This window comes from Mustela nivalis, assembly GCF_964662115.1.
Source record: "Mustela nivalis genome assembly, chromosome: 1".
Lineage (NCBI taxonomy): Eukaryota > Metazoa > Chordata > Mammalia > Carnivora > Mustelidae > Mustela > Mustela nivalis.
Window position 1 is genome coordinate 66,997,309 of NC_139020.1, and position 15,269 is coordinate 67,012,577.

General features: G+C 41.6%; 1 protein-coding gene across 6 annotated transcripts in view; it reads left to right on the plus strand.

Moving 5' to 3' along the window:
• ZBTB38 (zinc finger and BTB domain containing 38) overlaps window positions 1-15,269 on the plus strand; it is a 134,616-nt gene that overhangs the window by 2,746 nt on the left and 116,601 nt on the right. For all 6 annotated transcript variants that reach the window (XM_082711673.1, XM_082711671.1, XM_082711677.1 and 3 more), the window contains exon 2: window positions 9,065-9,306. The gene's annotated coding sequence lies outside the window, so the exon portion shown is untranslated. The remainder of the gene's footprint in view (window positions 1-9,064; window positions 9,307-15,269) is intronic.

Genomic DNA, 15,269 nt, shown 5'->3' on the forward strand with positions numbered 1-15,269 from the left:
TCATCTTCTGTGACTTCTTCAAGCTCACAGGAGTTGTAGAGATGTCCCTACCTATGGACCAAAATTGCTAACTATCTGTCCCTACAAGTAACTGCTGTGGAAGGCCATTGCTATAGAGTCCCCAGAAGACATTGGGAAATATTTGTTTCAAGTAGTATGGATCATCTGCCAGCTGGGCAAAGGAGTCAGGAATTGCTTGCATATATTTCAACAATAGAGAACAAAGTGACAAAACACATTAGGATTATTATAATGAAAATAAGAAAAGCAATGAGAAGACCCTTTAATGTGAGCCTTAGTCCCCCCTCCTGACCAGGAATGTAGCCAGTCCTTAAGTGGCAATGTAAGGTCTTTAAGAGCACCAATTTGATTATTCATGTCAGTAAGTAATCTTGTTACATTTTGGTCATAATCTTGAATGCAGAGGCAACATTCCACTTTAATCATGCAATATGTTCCTCCTTGTGCTGCTGTTACAACATCTAATGTCATTCTGTTTTGTAGAACTGCTTTACACACTTGAGCTATTTCAGTGTTTAATACCATAATCCTATTTCAAGAGTCATTTAAGGCCTTAATTGTGGATTTATCAGGGACCTCCATGTGCTAAATGGCATCTTCTAAACCTACTGATGGAAGAACAGTAGACATCAAATGGTCATGCCAATGTAACACAGATCTTGTCCATCATTGTTTTAGTTACGGAAGATTAGCTGAACTTGTGATACTTGTAATGCAATGCCCATGCATTCGGGCATAACCTACAGTATATCTTCCAGTCCAGCGTGGCGGAAGCCATGGCCTTAAATTTGGCCCACATAACCGTTGTGTTTCATTAGGTGCTAGATGTGTGAAGCCTGGTCACCTTGTCTAATAGCAAACCAGTTGCCTATAAAGTAATGGTATGGTCACAGGCTTCTGGAAAGAGCCATCTGATTTGGTGAGTACCATTGGGCATAAATCAAGGATATGGTTCTTTCTGTTCCCAGCATGGAAGGGCCTTTTGGCTTAGTTGTCCTACTGTGGGAGTAAACCACATATATTCATTCCATATTGGATATAATCCTTCCCGGTTTATCAATAGGAAAGACTAGTAGTTGGGGAATTCATTGTTGTAAGCCCCAATCTGTAGATTCACATATTCAGTTAAAATTTTGGTAGTCTGAGGATAAGAGAAAGGCCTCTTACGGCCTGGAGACTCACATGTAACATTTACCATAGGTCGGGAAGAAACATCCTTTTCAGTAATAGAAATATCCCTATATGTGCTAGTATTGGAGTGATGTATCATATTGGCTATGTATTGATGTAAATAAGGCCAGTCTGTACTTTGTAATGGAAAAACCCACCAACAGAGGCCTGAAGTGCTTGATATGGACCATAAGCCACAAATTCAGCATGAAGATTGGTTTGTAGCTCAGTCCAACATTGTACCCATTGTAGAAAATACTCACCACTTGGTTATGGTGTGGAGATAGCAAGTAAAAAAAAAAAAAAAAAAACCTTTGTTTTTTTCTTATCTCCTTGTTTGAGAGGAATTTGAGCTCTTTTGCTGGTCACAGGAATATGAGGACACATTGTCCAGTTCATTGTCATCTTTGTTGAAGGGGATATAAATTTAATTCTAGAAATAAGACTCCATGTCAAGTGACCTTGTAGATTGCCATAGTGGGAGTGCTTAATATGAGCCTGTAAGGTCCTTCCCATTTAGGAATTAGTTTTCCTGAATAGTTTGCCTTCCAATATTTTAAATAATCTAGTTCTTTGGGGTTTACTTGCAGAGGATTTTGAATTTCCTTTGGGTCCAGTTTTGGCTGTATCTTATTGGCATATTTGTTAAGAGTTTTATGGATTAATCCAGCTTCTAATGAAAAATGTAACAGATTATTATAATCTGGGTTCGAGGTTAAATTAATAGTTAAGGAAGGGCCTACCATATATTAATTCAAAAGGGTTTACCCCTAATCTTTCCTGTGGGGTGATTCTTATGCTTAAGACACCTATTGGTAAAAAGTTACTCAGTTTTCTTGTGTTTCTATGCTTATCTTAGTGAGAGGTCTTTTTAAATTATGGTTAGCCTTGGGCACCTAGGTGGTGTAGTCGGTTAAGCTTCTGATTTTGATTTTGGCTGAGGTCATGATCTCAGGGTCATGAGCTGGAGACACACTTCAGGCTCTATGTTCAGTGGGGAGTGGGCTTCTCTCTTTCTCCTCTGTCTCCTTCTGCCCTGCCCCTGCTCTCTCTAAAATAAATAAATCTTTAAAAAAAATAAATTATGATTGGCCTTTTCAACTTTGCCTGATGATTGAAGATGTCAGGCTGGATATACAAAATATTTAATTTTAAGGGTTTGGGCTGCCTGTTGAGTTATTTGCACTGTAAAGAGGAGCCATTATCACTTTGAAGAGATTGAAGGAACCCACACCCAGGGATGATTTCCCTTAATAAAGTCTTTGTTACTTCAGTAGTCTTTTCTGTCTTACATGGGAAGGCTTCCACCCATCCAGTAGAAGTAACTATCTAGACGAATAAATATTTATATCCTTGTAAGGTGCATTTGTGTGAAATCAATTTGCCAGTCTTCCCCAGGATATGTTCCTCATCTTTGGACAGGTGTTAAAAGAGGGGGTGGTCAGAGTGCATCTTCAGGGTTAACCCGGGCATGTATTGCACAAGATTTATGTGCCTTTTGTAAGATGGCTCTAATTCCTATTCCATCAAATAAGCGTTTGGTGAAATTCCATAAAGTTTCTCTTCCCATATGAGTAGCCTGGTGCAGACCTGTTGCTAATTTCTTTTGTTTTTCCTTAGGGCCAAAGATTTCTCCATTATCATTTTTATACCATCCCTTGGCATTTTTAGTATATCCTTCCCCAAGCGCCCCATTGTTCTCCTCCATAGTAAAAGTGGGAACAACAGTGCTTAAGGGATTTAAGCACTGGTATAAGACTCATAGCTAGTTGGAGCAGACGATTTTGCTGCCCCATTGTCTAAATTATTTCCTTTAGGTTCTAATTTTTTTTCCCTTGTGATGTCCTCTAAGATAGATCACAGCAACTTCTTCAGAGAGATGAACGCCTGTGATAGAGTTATGATTTCGGATTCGTATTTAATAGGGGAATTATGACTGGTTAATATCCTTTTCTCCTTCCAGGTGGCACCATGCGTATGAGTAACAAGGAAGACATATTTTGTATCTGTATTTATACTGACTCTTAGGCCTTTCGCTAACCAGAGACCTTGAGTGAGAGCTATCACTTTTGCCTTTGGAGCTGAATTATTGGTCGGTAATGAAGTGGCTTCAGTAGTTTTCATTAAACTAACAATTGCATAGCCAGCCTTTCCTGTCCTTCTATAAAACTACTACCATCTGGGGCACCTGGGTGGCTCAGTGGGTTAAGCCTCTGCCTTCAGCTCAGGTTATGATCTCAGGGTCCTGGGATCAAGCCCCAAATCAGTCTCTCTGCTCAGCAGTGAGCCTGCTTCCCCCTCTCTCTCTGCCTGCCTACTTGTGATTTCTCTGTCAAATAAATAAATGAAATCTTAAAAAACAAACAAAACTACTACCGTTTATAAACCAGCTATTGGCAGCATTGTCTATGACTTGATCTCTCAGATCCAGATAGCTGGAATATACTAATTCTATTACCTCTTTACAGCCATGTTCACACATAATAGTAGCGTGGTCTGGTCCAGGCATGAGGTATGTCGGGTTTAGGGTTTGATAAGTTTGGAGAACAGTATCACTGGAGTCTAAAAGTAGAGCTTGATATTTAGTCAGTCGTCCCCCTGTCATCCATGAGGTCCTTTACTTTCTAAAACTCCTTGAACCTGATGAGTCATCCCTGTCAATGGCTCTCCCATTAAAAGTCTAGATGCTTCTACTAGTACTGCTGCTCAGAGGCATGCTGGCCATCCTGGTGCTACCCTGTCAGTAGCTTTGGAAAAACATCCTACAGGTCTCAACTCATGCCCTAGTTTTTGTGTTTGTACTCCTAGAAGTTGGTTCTGCTTTTCCTGTTCAGAATAGGGTAAAATGGCTTTTCTAGTTCCATAGAGCCAGAGCCTGGCTGAGATTAGTTTCGTTTTTAGTTGTTAAAAGGCCTCTTGTTCTTTGTCCATTTTAAAGGCTCTTCATTTGGCCCCCTAGTGGCTAAAACTCAGAACCCTGGAATCCATAGTCAGCAAAATGCAGCCTTTTTTAAGGTTCAGAGATGGTTCTTTATGGCAGGAGGTCCCATTCTGTTATTGCTCTTTTTCTCTCAATCGACAAGAAACGATGTCCAGGAGTTAATTCATATCCTAAGTATTGTACCTTCTGTTTGGAAATTTGAGCCTTTTTGGATGACACTCAGTATCCTCTGTTTAATACAATCAAATTATAGTCTGAGGCCAGTTTCATGAGGCAACCTATTAAAATATCATTGACATATTGTGCTATTGTCCCCTGAGGCCTTGTGAGAGCTCTAAGTTCTCTACTGAGTGCATTGCCAAACAAATGGAGACTATCTCTAAATCCCTGTTGGGGGACAGTCTATGTAAACTGGAATGCTTGATGTTCTCCTAGTGGAGTCAATTCTAAGGCCTCTTTGCTTAAGGGGATACAAAAGAAGGCACTGTAAACCTTTCTGTATTGCTCAGAACTGGAGTCAGTATAGCATAAGGATTTGGCTTATCCAAGGGACTTTAGCTTGAACTGGCTTCCCAACTTAACCATGAAGTCCTTTTCCAGTAGGGCAGTGGGACAGGAACAGAAAACGAGAAAAGAATGGGTTATTAATTGGTTTTCATGTTGGCAAGTTAAAGGAGATGTTTGTAAACATGATTTAGGTTCTGCTTCTATTCCAGTAATTTTAGAAAGACAGGTCAGGCTGGAGTGCTGAACAAGGACAGAGTAAGTGGCTCCCATATCAGTGAGAAAATCAACAAATTTACCTCCCACATCTGAGGCTTGGCCACCTTGATGTTCAGTGGAGCCAGACCAGCCTCAGTCCTATCATGCCATCTCTTCAGGTTGTTGCTCCTGGGAAATGAGTTTCTGTCTTCCTCTCCTTCTCTCTGGAGACCAGGACTGTCTCTTTTCCAGTGTCCCTCTGCCTTGCAGGCCGGAAGTGTCTCTGGTTGAGAGCATTTATTCAGATATTCTTTACTTCAGTGTTCAGTTTGGCTGCACCTATAACATGGGGTCTTACCTGAACTTCCGTCTGATACCAGCTTCTTTGGCTGCCCCTGATTAGCCAGGCCTTATGGGGGATCTGCAGTAGCAGCAGCTAGTATCTGAGCTTGCATTCTGCCTGTGTTTTGCCCTGCAGTCCTCTTGTTTTAGAGCCAAATCTCTGTTATTAAAGACTCCAGGAGCCACTTGCAGCAGCCATTGGGTTGGAGTTTGAGGGCCTAGGGCCATCTTTCCCAGTTTGCAGTGAATGCCTGGTGCTGACTGGTTCATAAAATGTATGTTCAGGATAGCATCCGTTCTCGTGCGGTTGGGTCTATATTTGTATATTTATAAATTGCTTCTGTTAAACGCCCCTGAAATAAAGCTAGGGTTTCAAAATTTTCCTGGGTCACTTCCTTAATTTTATCAAAATTGACAGGTTCAGAAAATCCTCTTTTCATTCCCCCCAATAAACAGGTGACCATATGGTCCCATCTTTCCCTGCCAGGTCTGTCCTGTCTGCACAGGAGTTCCAGTGAGGCTCGGCATTTGGAACAGCATCTCCTCCTACTGGATAATGATTTCTATCCCTACTTGCCAGCTCATCTGCACATTCCTGTGCCCCAGTCCAAATCAGGCTTTTTCTTCTGGGGCACAACAATGTGTTACAATAATGTAGATATCCTGCTGGGTTAAATCAAACGTTAGAGACACCTGGTGACATCCATCTATGAAGTTGGATGGATCCTCTGAGTATCATACTAGTTATTGTTTTATTTGAGCCAGATCTGACATGGAAAATGGGATATGTACCTTAATTGTACCCATTTCCCCATTTGCTACTTCCCAAAGTGGATACAGCCTTGCCTTAATCTGAGTGTTCAGTAGGTATGATGTTCTGCTTCTAGTATGTCCCACTGGGTTAGGAGCAGAAGGCTCCAAAGGTTTATATGGAGGAGGAGTTACTAGGGGACCTGGGCATGCCTGCAGGCTTATTTTGACTTTTTCTTCTGCTGATTGATTTTCTTGTTTGACTCAGTTGGTTTCTTAGATTGGTGTGGTGTATTTACACAATCAGGGCATGAAAAATCTAAAGGAGGGGGGCCTGGAATCTTGACAGACATATCTACAAGTCTCTTTAGATTAAGAGCCTGACTCAGTGCCATAAAGGCCTGGATGTAGGGCACTTTGGTCCATTTTCCCCGACACCTGCAAAAAAGGTCTAACTAATAAATAGTATTGAAGCTTAAGGACCCATTAATGGGCCATTTTTTCATCATCCTCCAGAGAATATTGAGGCTAGGCATTATTATAGAAAAACAGGAAGCACTTTTTCTTTAAATCCTATTGTCCAACTTGATTCCAGTGTGCTATGAGACAGCCCAGAGGTCAATCCTTTGGAACTGAGGAAGTTGATTTCATAGTTAATCCCTACAAAATGAGGAGCGTACATTAACTAAGAGTTCATCAAAATCTCCCTCCATTGCCAAATGGAGTACCATCAAGAATATTGCCAAAGGTTCCTGGGGTACAGAGTGGTGGGAGGTGTCCCTCTTTCTTAGCCCTCTTATACCTTTGTAATACCTGAGAAGGAGTGCAGATCTCCCTTCACTTCCCCATTGCATTCCAGGCTATAGGGGTTGCTGGTAAATGGACTGAAACACCACAGAGATTGAGGTTTCCGCTTTCCATTTTGAGGGAGTCAATGTATTTGGCAACCAATAATAATACCCTTTGTAAGCCTAGGTCTGGAATGAATGGATGGGGTAGAGGTCCTGGCCTTTGTTAGGAAGAGGCAGCTATTTTATACTGTATTAAGTATCATATAGCTAAGCTGGAAGTACTTTCAATCCGGGACCAGGACTGAGAACGCCAAACAGCCCTTGGATAAGGATAAATGAGAGACAGAAGAAAACAAACTCCTCTCTAATCTGGACAACTTTCTTGGGAGCTTTATCCGTGATCCAGCCCCAGGGGAGTGGTCCTCTGTTGGGTGAGTTCCCCAACTAGATAATAGTTCCGACTCGTCCCTTTCAGGAAGCATGGCATCAGATGTATCTTGGATTTTATGCTAATCAAGGGATCACACTGGGTTATTTAGGAAGAAACCTTACATGGGAGTCTTGAGATTGATGGCTGTCCAAACAGCTTATGTGGTCGTCCTGTGCCTGACAAGAATATATGCATTAAAAGAACAGGAAAAATAAGGGGGCTCTGATTTCTGAGCCCAGTGCTATTATAGCCAAAGTAATAGTATCTAGTGGGGCAGCAGGAATCCATCCCTTCCCATGTTATAGCCACCACCAACAGGTGCTCTCCTGAGCACTCAGGAAAGACACTTTCAAAAGGGTCATACTATTTGGGACATCTCCAGAAAAGAATAAGAAAGAAGTAGAGGCTGGAGAAATAAAAAGAGACTCAACAAGTTGCACAAAACCTCTTGGATTCACCCTGTAAACCCCGTACAGGCCACTAAAAATGTTATGCAATGGTCAAGGAAGAATTTTTGAGGCCTTAGTAAGTTTATTTAAGTAGCGTGGGGACAGGACCCATGGGTGGAAGGACTGCACTTTTTGCTGTAGAAGCTGGTGGCTCTTTGCTTTGTGCTTCAACCCCGTGTTGGGCTTCATGCCCAGGGTGGAGCCTACCTAAAAAAAGTAGTGGGGTGGGGGTGGGGGGATAGTCACCCTTCTACCCTATACCCTTCTGTCTCATTTGAATTTACAAATGGTCTTTTTCCTGATTTTAGTTACAACAGGACACCTTATTCTCACCACTGAACTATCTGCAAACCACAACATGGGTTGAATTACCTCTGGGAGAGTCTTCTAGAAGCAACGCGTCCCCAGTAGACTATGACCCTTGTGGACTATATCTCCTAACTTGGTCTCCAGACATTTAACCCATCTCACTTTTGAGGTTGTTCACTTCTGTCCACTGTATTCCCTGGCACTCTGACCAGACTGTCATATTCCACACTCCAGTTCTTCATGGCTGGGTTAAGGATTTGAGTAAGGTCACGTAGATTGATGGGCATTTAAACAGAGTTAAACAGAGGACATTAGATAAATACTGAGTCTGGAAAGTCCAGGAACTTGAATTCAATTTTTAGAGGTCAAAAACAGGGAAGAAATCAGAAATTCAAGAAGCTGATACTTAAGCCAAGGGTCTTATGTTTCCTATTAGAGTAGAACTAGAGATCTGAATATAGATGGGCCTTAGCCTAAAGATGTAGATGGTGACATGATGTTGCTTTGTAAGCTAAAAAAATGAAAAGACAAGGAGACAATCTCAGATTAGGGGAAGGGTGAGGAAGTGGGTGACAGCTTTTTCCAGTGGAAGGTTCTTTGGGCCCTGATATTCTAAAGAAACTAGCCAAACTCAGCAGACTCAAGTTTTAACATTGTCTTTTCTTTATATATTCCTTACCTAAATTCCAGTTTGTTGTTCAGTGTGCCTCGTGCATGCTTCTGAATATTAAGGTCCCTGAGGGCATGCTTACTGCTCTATCCTCAACACCACCCCTAGGACAGTGGCACCCAACAAGCATTTGCTGAATGGATCAATACATGTGTGGTGTAGGTTGATGGATGTATGCATGAACCAACGTTGGTCCACTATGCAGCGCCTACTTCTACTTTCCACAGCTGTCGGTGACTCTCTCTGTGGTAGATCCATTTCTCCAACCACCTGCCCCCTTATAGTTCTGAAGGTCCTTAGTCATTTGGCTCAAATACCCTAGCTTTGGAAACTAGCTACTGATTAACTAAACCGTTGCACCACTTGTTCTTATAGCCTTAAATTAATTTGGGTTAATTCTTAACTGTTTCCTCTCTGTACATATGTCATTTAATGGTTTGTCTTTATCTGATTTTCCTCAATTTCCTGTGCATTTGTGGTTTCCTACAGGAGCTCTCTACCAGAGGCCTCAAGCTGCCACACCAGACGAGCGTGAGCATCTGAGTCTTCTAGGAGGACTCTCCAGCTGCTCTGTGCCTTGTCCAACTGGTGTCCATCCTAATATTCCCACCCAGAGTTATTTTTGCTAGAGGAGGAAGAATGCCCTCCCGGGAGCCAGTTCTTGGGGGAAAAGAAGGATTGCTGAGATAGCCAGAGCCCACAGGAAAGGAAGATAACTGCAGCAGCTAAAGGTGAGTGACGTGCTTTTTTCCAGTTCAGTGAAAGCAGTCCGTGTCTGCTTGCTTTCCCATGAATTTCGTAAGTGTATTTTTCCCATGTAATCTTTGGAATAAACAGGAAGGAAAGATTTTAAATTGAGAGAATAAGCTTCATGGGAAACCAAGAGTTCATCCGTCATTGACTCCCCAACATCTAGCATAGTGCCTGATATGTAGATGTTCAATAAATGTTTGGTGCAGACAGGAAAGGACAGTAGGAAGGAAAGAGAGAGAGAAGGGATTGGAGAATGGGCACAAATAGAACGAATGTTAATGTATTATTCAGAAATAATGTGATAACAGTTGTGTTTCCAAAGCTTATTGGGTACACTACCACTGATACCTAGAATCAATAAAACAAATTAAGTCATTTTGCAAAATGAGGGATGTATTTATAAAGATAAAGTAATATTAACAGCCAGAATAACAATAAACGTATTCTTTGGAGCTTAAGCATTAAGGTAACAGCAGTGATCATAGTTTAGGATAAATTCAAAACTCTGTAACATAACAGCCATTTGTTTTGTCTATGCCAATCCTCAAAACAAATAAAAACCACCAACAGTGTTACGTACAGATAAATGCAGGCTAATCATGGAGTGATAGAATTGACTACAAGTGGTTGGCTTACTATTTAGAAAAGGTTAACTAATGAAAAATGGTGTGTGGAGGAAATTTACAAATATCTAAGCTTCCTGCCGTTGAGGGGGCTTAACCATGCAGTAATTCAGCAAATGCTCAAAAGCATTTAATTAGGTGTCAAGGAGAAACATCACACTGCAGGAGGAAAAAAAAGAGATTAAGGAAATTGGCTTTTTTTTTTTTTTAAATATCAGTCTTTATTTGCTTGAGCTCATACTGGCTACACAGTTCAGGTCCAGCAAGCCAACTCTACATGAGATGTACCCTGCAGAAGAACACACCATGACAGGGGGAGAGTGGGGTAATTAAAACGTGGAATTTTTATAAAATCAAAATCTCATAAGTAAGGGACTATTTCTTCAGCAATTCAAATAGCAATGTACATTAAAGCTCTCAATATTAGAAAAAGCCACTGTAATTTATCTTATTTTAATTTGGGAAAATAAAATATAACCTGGAAGAAAATCTAAAAACTTCTCTAAGACAAATTCAAAGAAACTTTCTCTTGACCACCTCTGCAAAGATTGTGTCAGTGAGGTGTCTAAATGGGTTTGAAGGTTTCCCGGGAATTACTTAGACCATTGTGATCAAGACAATTGCATTAGAAAAGAAAACTATGGGTAATGTGACTAGCAAAAACAAGAAATTTTTTAAAAAAGAAACCAAACCCACCATCTTAATGCTGTTGGTTGTTCCCAAAGTTATAATAATATGATCCAGGCTTTACACGTGCAATAAATTTCCCCTGTGAAACTGATTAGTAAGAGTTCAGTAAGTCCCAAACTTTAGCCAGTGATCATTTTTGCTCTACTTTTCACCGGGTGTACTGCTACTGATGTTTTTTTTTTTCTTTTAAGTCAAATTAGGATTTGTTTTTTAAGATTTTATTTTTAAGTAATTTCTGTACCCAGTGTGAGGCTCAAACTCACAACCCCGAGACCGAGAGTCACATGCTCCACTGACTGAACCAGCCAGGTGCCCCAAGTCAAATTAGTTGCTTTTTTTTTTTTTAATTTTATTTATATATTTGACGGGGGTTTGGGGGGGGAGAGAGAGAAAGAGATCACAAGTAGGCAGAGGCAGGCAGAGGGGGGAGGGAAGCAGGCTCCCCGCTGAGCAGGGAGCCGGATGAGGGCGGGGCTCCATCTCAGGACCCTGGGATCATGATCTGAGCCAAAGGCAGAAGCTCAATCCACTAGCCACCCAGGCACCCCTCAAATTAGTTTTTTTTAATTTAAATATATTTAAAAGGAAACATAGTGGTTGTTCCCACCTAAAATCATCTCAGGCATTCTTTGGAAAATACTTCAGTCACATAATCATCATAATAATAACAGTGATGATAAGTTAAGACTATTTTCAAACTAATTCTGTGAAATAGAGACCTATTGGTAGGGAAGAAATCCGAATCCTTAGAGCTCATGGGAAAATGTTGGCGTAAATCATATGCTCAGATTACAGTTTGTTCTTTGAGGCTTTCTTTATTTAAGAAGTGAGTTAATATTTACATGACACTGAACTTCAAAGTCCAGGCAATAAGGATAGAAAAAAGAGTGCGAGAAAAACAGTTTGTGTCACTTCCTTGCTCTTCCTTACCCTGTGGTGAGGCCCCAAGAGGGCAGCAGGACACAGTCACAGGAGAAAACCAAAGCAGCAGGTTTGGCCCTTATCTTACCAGAGCTCAATAACTTTTTATTAAGTTATAAAAATTTATTATGCTGAGATACATGTGCCATGTTTCCTAATTCACATTATATTATTCTTGGTGGAGTTTCTCTATGTCTTTAAATAATCTTTCCTTGTTGTGAAATTCTTTGCCTTTTTTTAAGGGATGCAATCTCTGATCGTGTTGTGTGGCTTTGCCATGATATTCTTGGTTTATAGAAGAGATGCTATTATTGTAGCAAAGTAAGAGATTATTTATCTGTACAATACAAGGACACATCAGTCCTCTCAAGTACTTCCTTTCTGATTCTTCTCTCTTGTTGAGGGGTTTTTCACTCATTCCTGACTTTTAAGTTAAGGCAGCCTCATACAGAACACCAGCAGGGTGGACAAGGGATGAGCCCTGTATACAGTCATCATTCTGGGCTTGCTTCAAAGGGAATCATCATGCCAGAGGCAGTAGTAAACCAGTGCCTACCTGGAAGGGAGTCACTACTTGCATTTTAAAATCTGGTCATGTGGGGGTTCCTGGGGGTCTCAGTTGGTTGAATATCTGGCTCTTGATTTGGCTCAGGGTTGTGGGATGGAGCCCTGAGTCACACCCCTTCTGAGTTCTGCATTCAGTGGGGAAACTGCTTGAGATTTTCTGTCTCTCTCACTCTCTGCTCTTCCCTGCCCTCCCCCAAAGGAAATAAATGTCTTTTTTTTTTTTTTTAAGAATTTATTTATTTTCTTGACAGAGATCACAAGTAGGCAGAGAGGCAGGCAGAGAGAGAGGGGGAAGCAGGCTCCACGCGGAGCAGAGCCCGATGTGGGGCTCAATCCCAGGACTCCAGGATCATTACCGGAGCCGAAGGCAGAGGCTTTAAACCCACTGAGCCACCCAGGCGCCCCAGAAATAAATAAATCTTAAAAAAATAAAATAAAATCTGGCCATGTGGTATTTTGAGATTGCATGTGTTTAGATACATTAAGAAATGTTAAATCCCATAAAAGATCCCTTTAAAGTCAGGCTCCATGGTTTGATAGGTCTATGTGCTCTTTTTATTTTTTTTTTTTAAGATTTTATTTATTTATTTGACAGACAGAGATCACAGGTAGGCAGAGAGGCAGGCAGAGACAGAGGAGGAAGCAGACTCCCCACTGAGCAGGGATCCCGGTGGTGCGGTGCTCAATCCCAGGATCCTGAGATCCCAGGATCTTGAGGTCCCAGGATCCTGAGATCATGACCTGAGCCGAAGGCAGAGGCTTTAACCCACTGAGCCATCCAAGTGCCCCAGGTCTATGTGTTCTTAAAAGACAATCTGAGGAGGCCTGGGTGGCTCGGTCGGGGGTGGGAGGAGAGGTGTAATGTTAGTTAAGCCTCCTGCCTTCAGCTCAGGTCAGATCCCAGGGTCCCAGGATCAAGTCCCCCGCTCCCTGTTGGGCAGGAACTCTGCTTCTCTCTCTGCCCTTCACCCCAACTGTATGCACTCTTTCTCTCTCTCAAATAAGTAAATAAAATCTTTAAAAAAAAAAAAAAAAGTATCTGAAAGGCAGAAAAGGAAGCTGGAGAGAAATTTCCTTCAAATGAAAAGGCAAGATAAGAATTTAAAAAGTTAACTGCCTGCTCCTTTCAAAAAGGGGGATCATAATTTTCCTACCCTTAAGTGTAGGATGTACATATTGACTTCCTTCCAAAGTGTACAGTTTGTTAGGGAGGCAAGGACTAACTTTACAGAAGAGAAACCTGAAAAACACAACCTGGACCAGGTGAGCAAGTCAGCATCGACAGTGATAGCTCACATCAAGTACGTACGTTGATAGATGTGATGAAAATGGCACTTTACAAACTCTGTTGTCTTCCTCCCCAAAACACATAACCCCAGTTTATTTTTTTATTTTTATTTTTTATTTTTATTTTTTAAATATTTTATTTGTTTGACAGAGAGAGACACAGCGAGAGAGGGAACACAAGCAGGGGGAGGGGGAGAGTGAGAAGCAGGCTTTCCACTGAGCAGGGAGGCCAGTGAGGGACTGGATCGCAGGACCCTGGATCGTGACCTGAGCCAAAGGCAGATACTGAGCCACCCAGGTGTCCCCATAACCCCAATTTAATCGTAAGAAAAACAGCAGACAAACCCAAATTGAGAGCAGTTCTATAAATAATGACCAACATTCCTCAAAACTATCAAAGTCCTCAAAAACAAGAAAAGTGTAAGAGACTATTACAACCCAGGGGAACATCAGGAGATGTGACAACTAAGTGTAATGTGCTAATCCTGGATACTTTCCTAGAACAGCAACAACAAAGAGACATTACTTAAAAACCAAGGAAATCCGAGTATAGACTTTAGTTAGAAACAGTATCAGTATTGATTCAGTGGTTAGGGCAAGCAAACCACACTAATGTAAGGCGTTACCAATAGGGGAAAGTTGAGTGTTGGGTTTATGAGAATTCTCTCTACTATCTTCTCAACTTTCCTCCAAACCTAAAACTAAAATGAAAAGTTTACTTTAAAAAAAAAGTGTTGGGGCACCTGTGTAGCTCAGTTGTTAAGTGTCTGCCTTTAGCTCAAGTTATGATCCTAGGGTCCTGGGATTGAGCCCCACATCAGGCTCCCTGCTCAGCAGGAAGCCTGCTTCTTGCTCTCCCACTCCCCCTGCTTGTGCTGCCTCTCTCGCTGTGTCTCTCTGTCAAATAAATACATAAAATCTTTTAAAAGAAGGGGGCGCTGGGCGCCTGGGTGGCTCAGTGGGTTAGGCCACTGCCTTCGGCTCAGGTCATGATCCCAGGGTCCTGGGATCGAGTCCCACATCGGGCTCTCTGCTCAGCAGGGAGCCTGCTTCCTCCTCTCTCTCTGCCTGCCTCTCTGCCTACTTGTGATCTGTCTCTGTCAAATAAATAAATAAATTCTTTAAAAAAAAAAAAAAAGAAGGGGACGTTATATGCAACTGATGAATTATGAACTCTGCATCTGAAACTAATGAACTATATGTTGGCTAATTGAATTTAAATTAAAAAAGCAAAACAGGGGCACCTGGGTGGCTCAGTGGGTTGAAGCCTCTGCCTTCAGCTCAGGTCATGATCCCGGGGTCCTGGGATCAAGCCCCGCATCGGGCTCTCTGCTCAGCGGGCAGCCTGCTTCCCCCCTCTCTGTCTCTGCCTGCCTCTCTGCCCACTTGTGATCTGTCTGTCAAATAAATAAATAAAACCCTAAAAAAAAAAAGGCAAAACAAACAAAACTAACTTCCAAAGAAACCACTCTTTGAAAAACTACTGAGACTCTTCATGACTTCCAATATTTTTTGAAAATCCTAGGGAAACTTTCTAACCACATCCAGAGTTAGGCTGTGCTTCTGACGGCTGTTGCTCTATGATTAATGGGAACAGATTCTTAATGTACAGGCTAGTGCTTAAGTTACTTCAAGAAGGAAAAGCAGGGATAAATAATTTAATATACAGACTTCATTCCTTTATTTTATTTATTCACACACGACCCTACACTGGAAGAGTGATACCCTCTCTCCTCCCAGTCTCCTTAAGGGACTTCTCTGGGTCTGTTCATCCTTAAAGGTGGCATTTCCCATAAACTTTCATGTACGTAGTATCCTACATTTCTCTGTCCTTGGCTTTATATACCACTTAC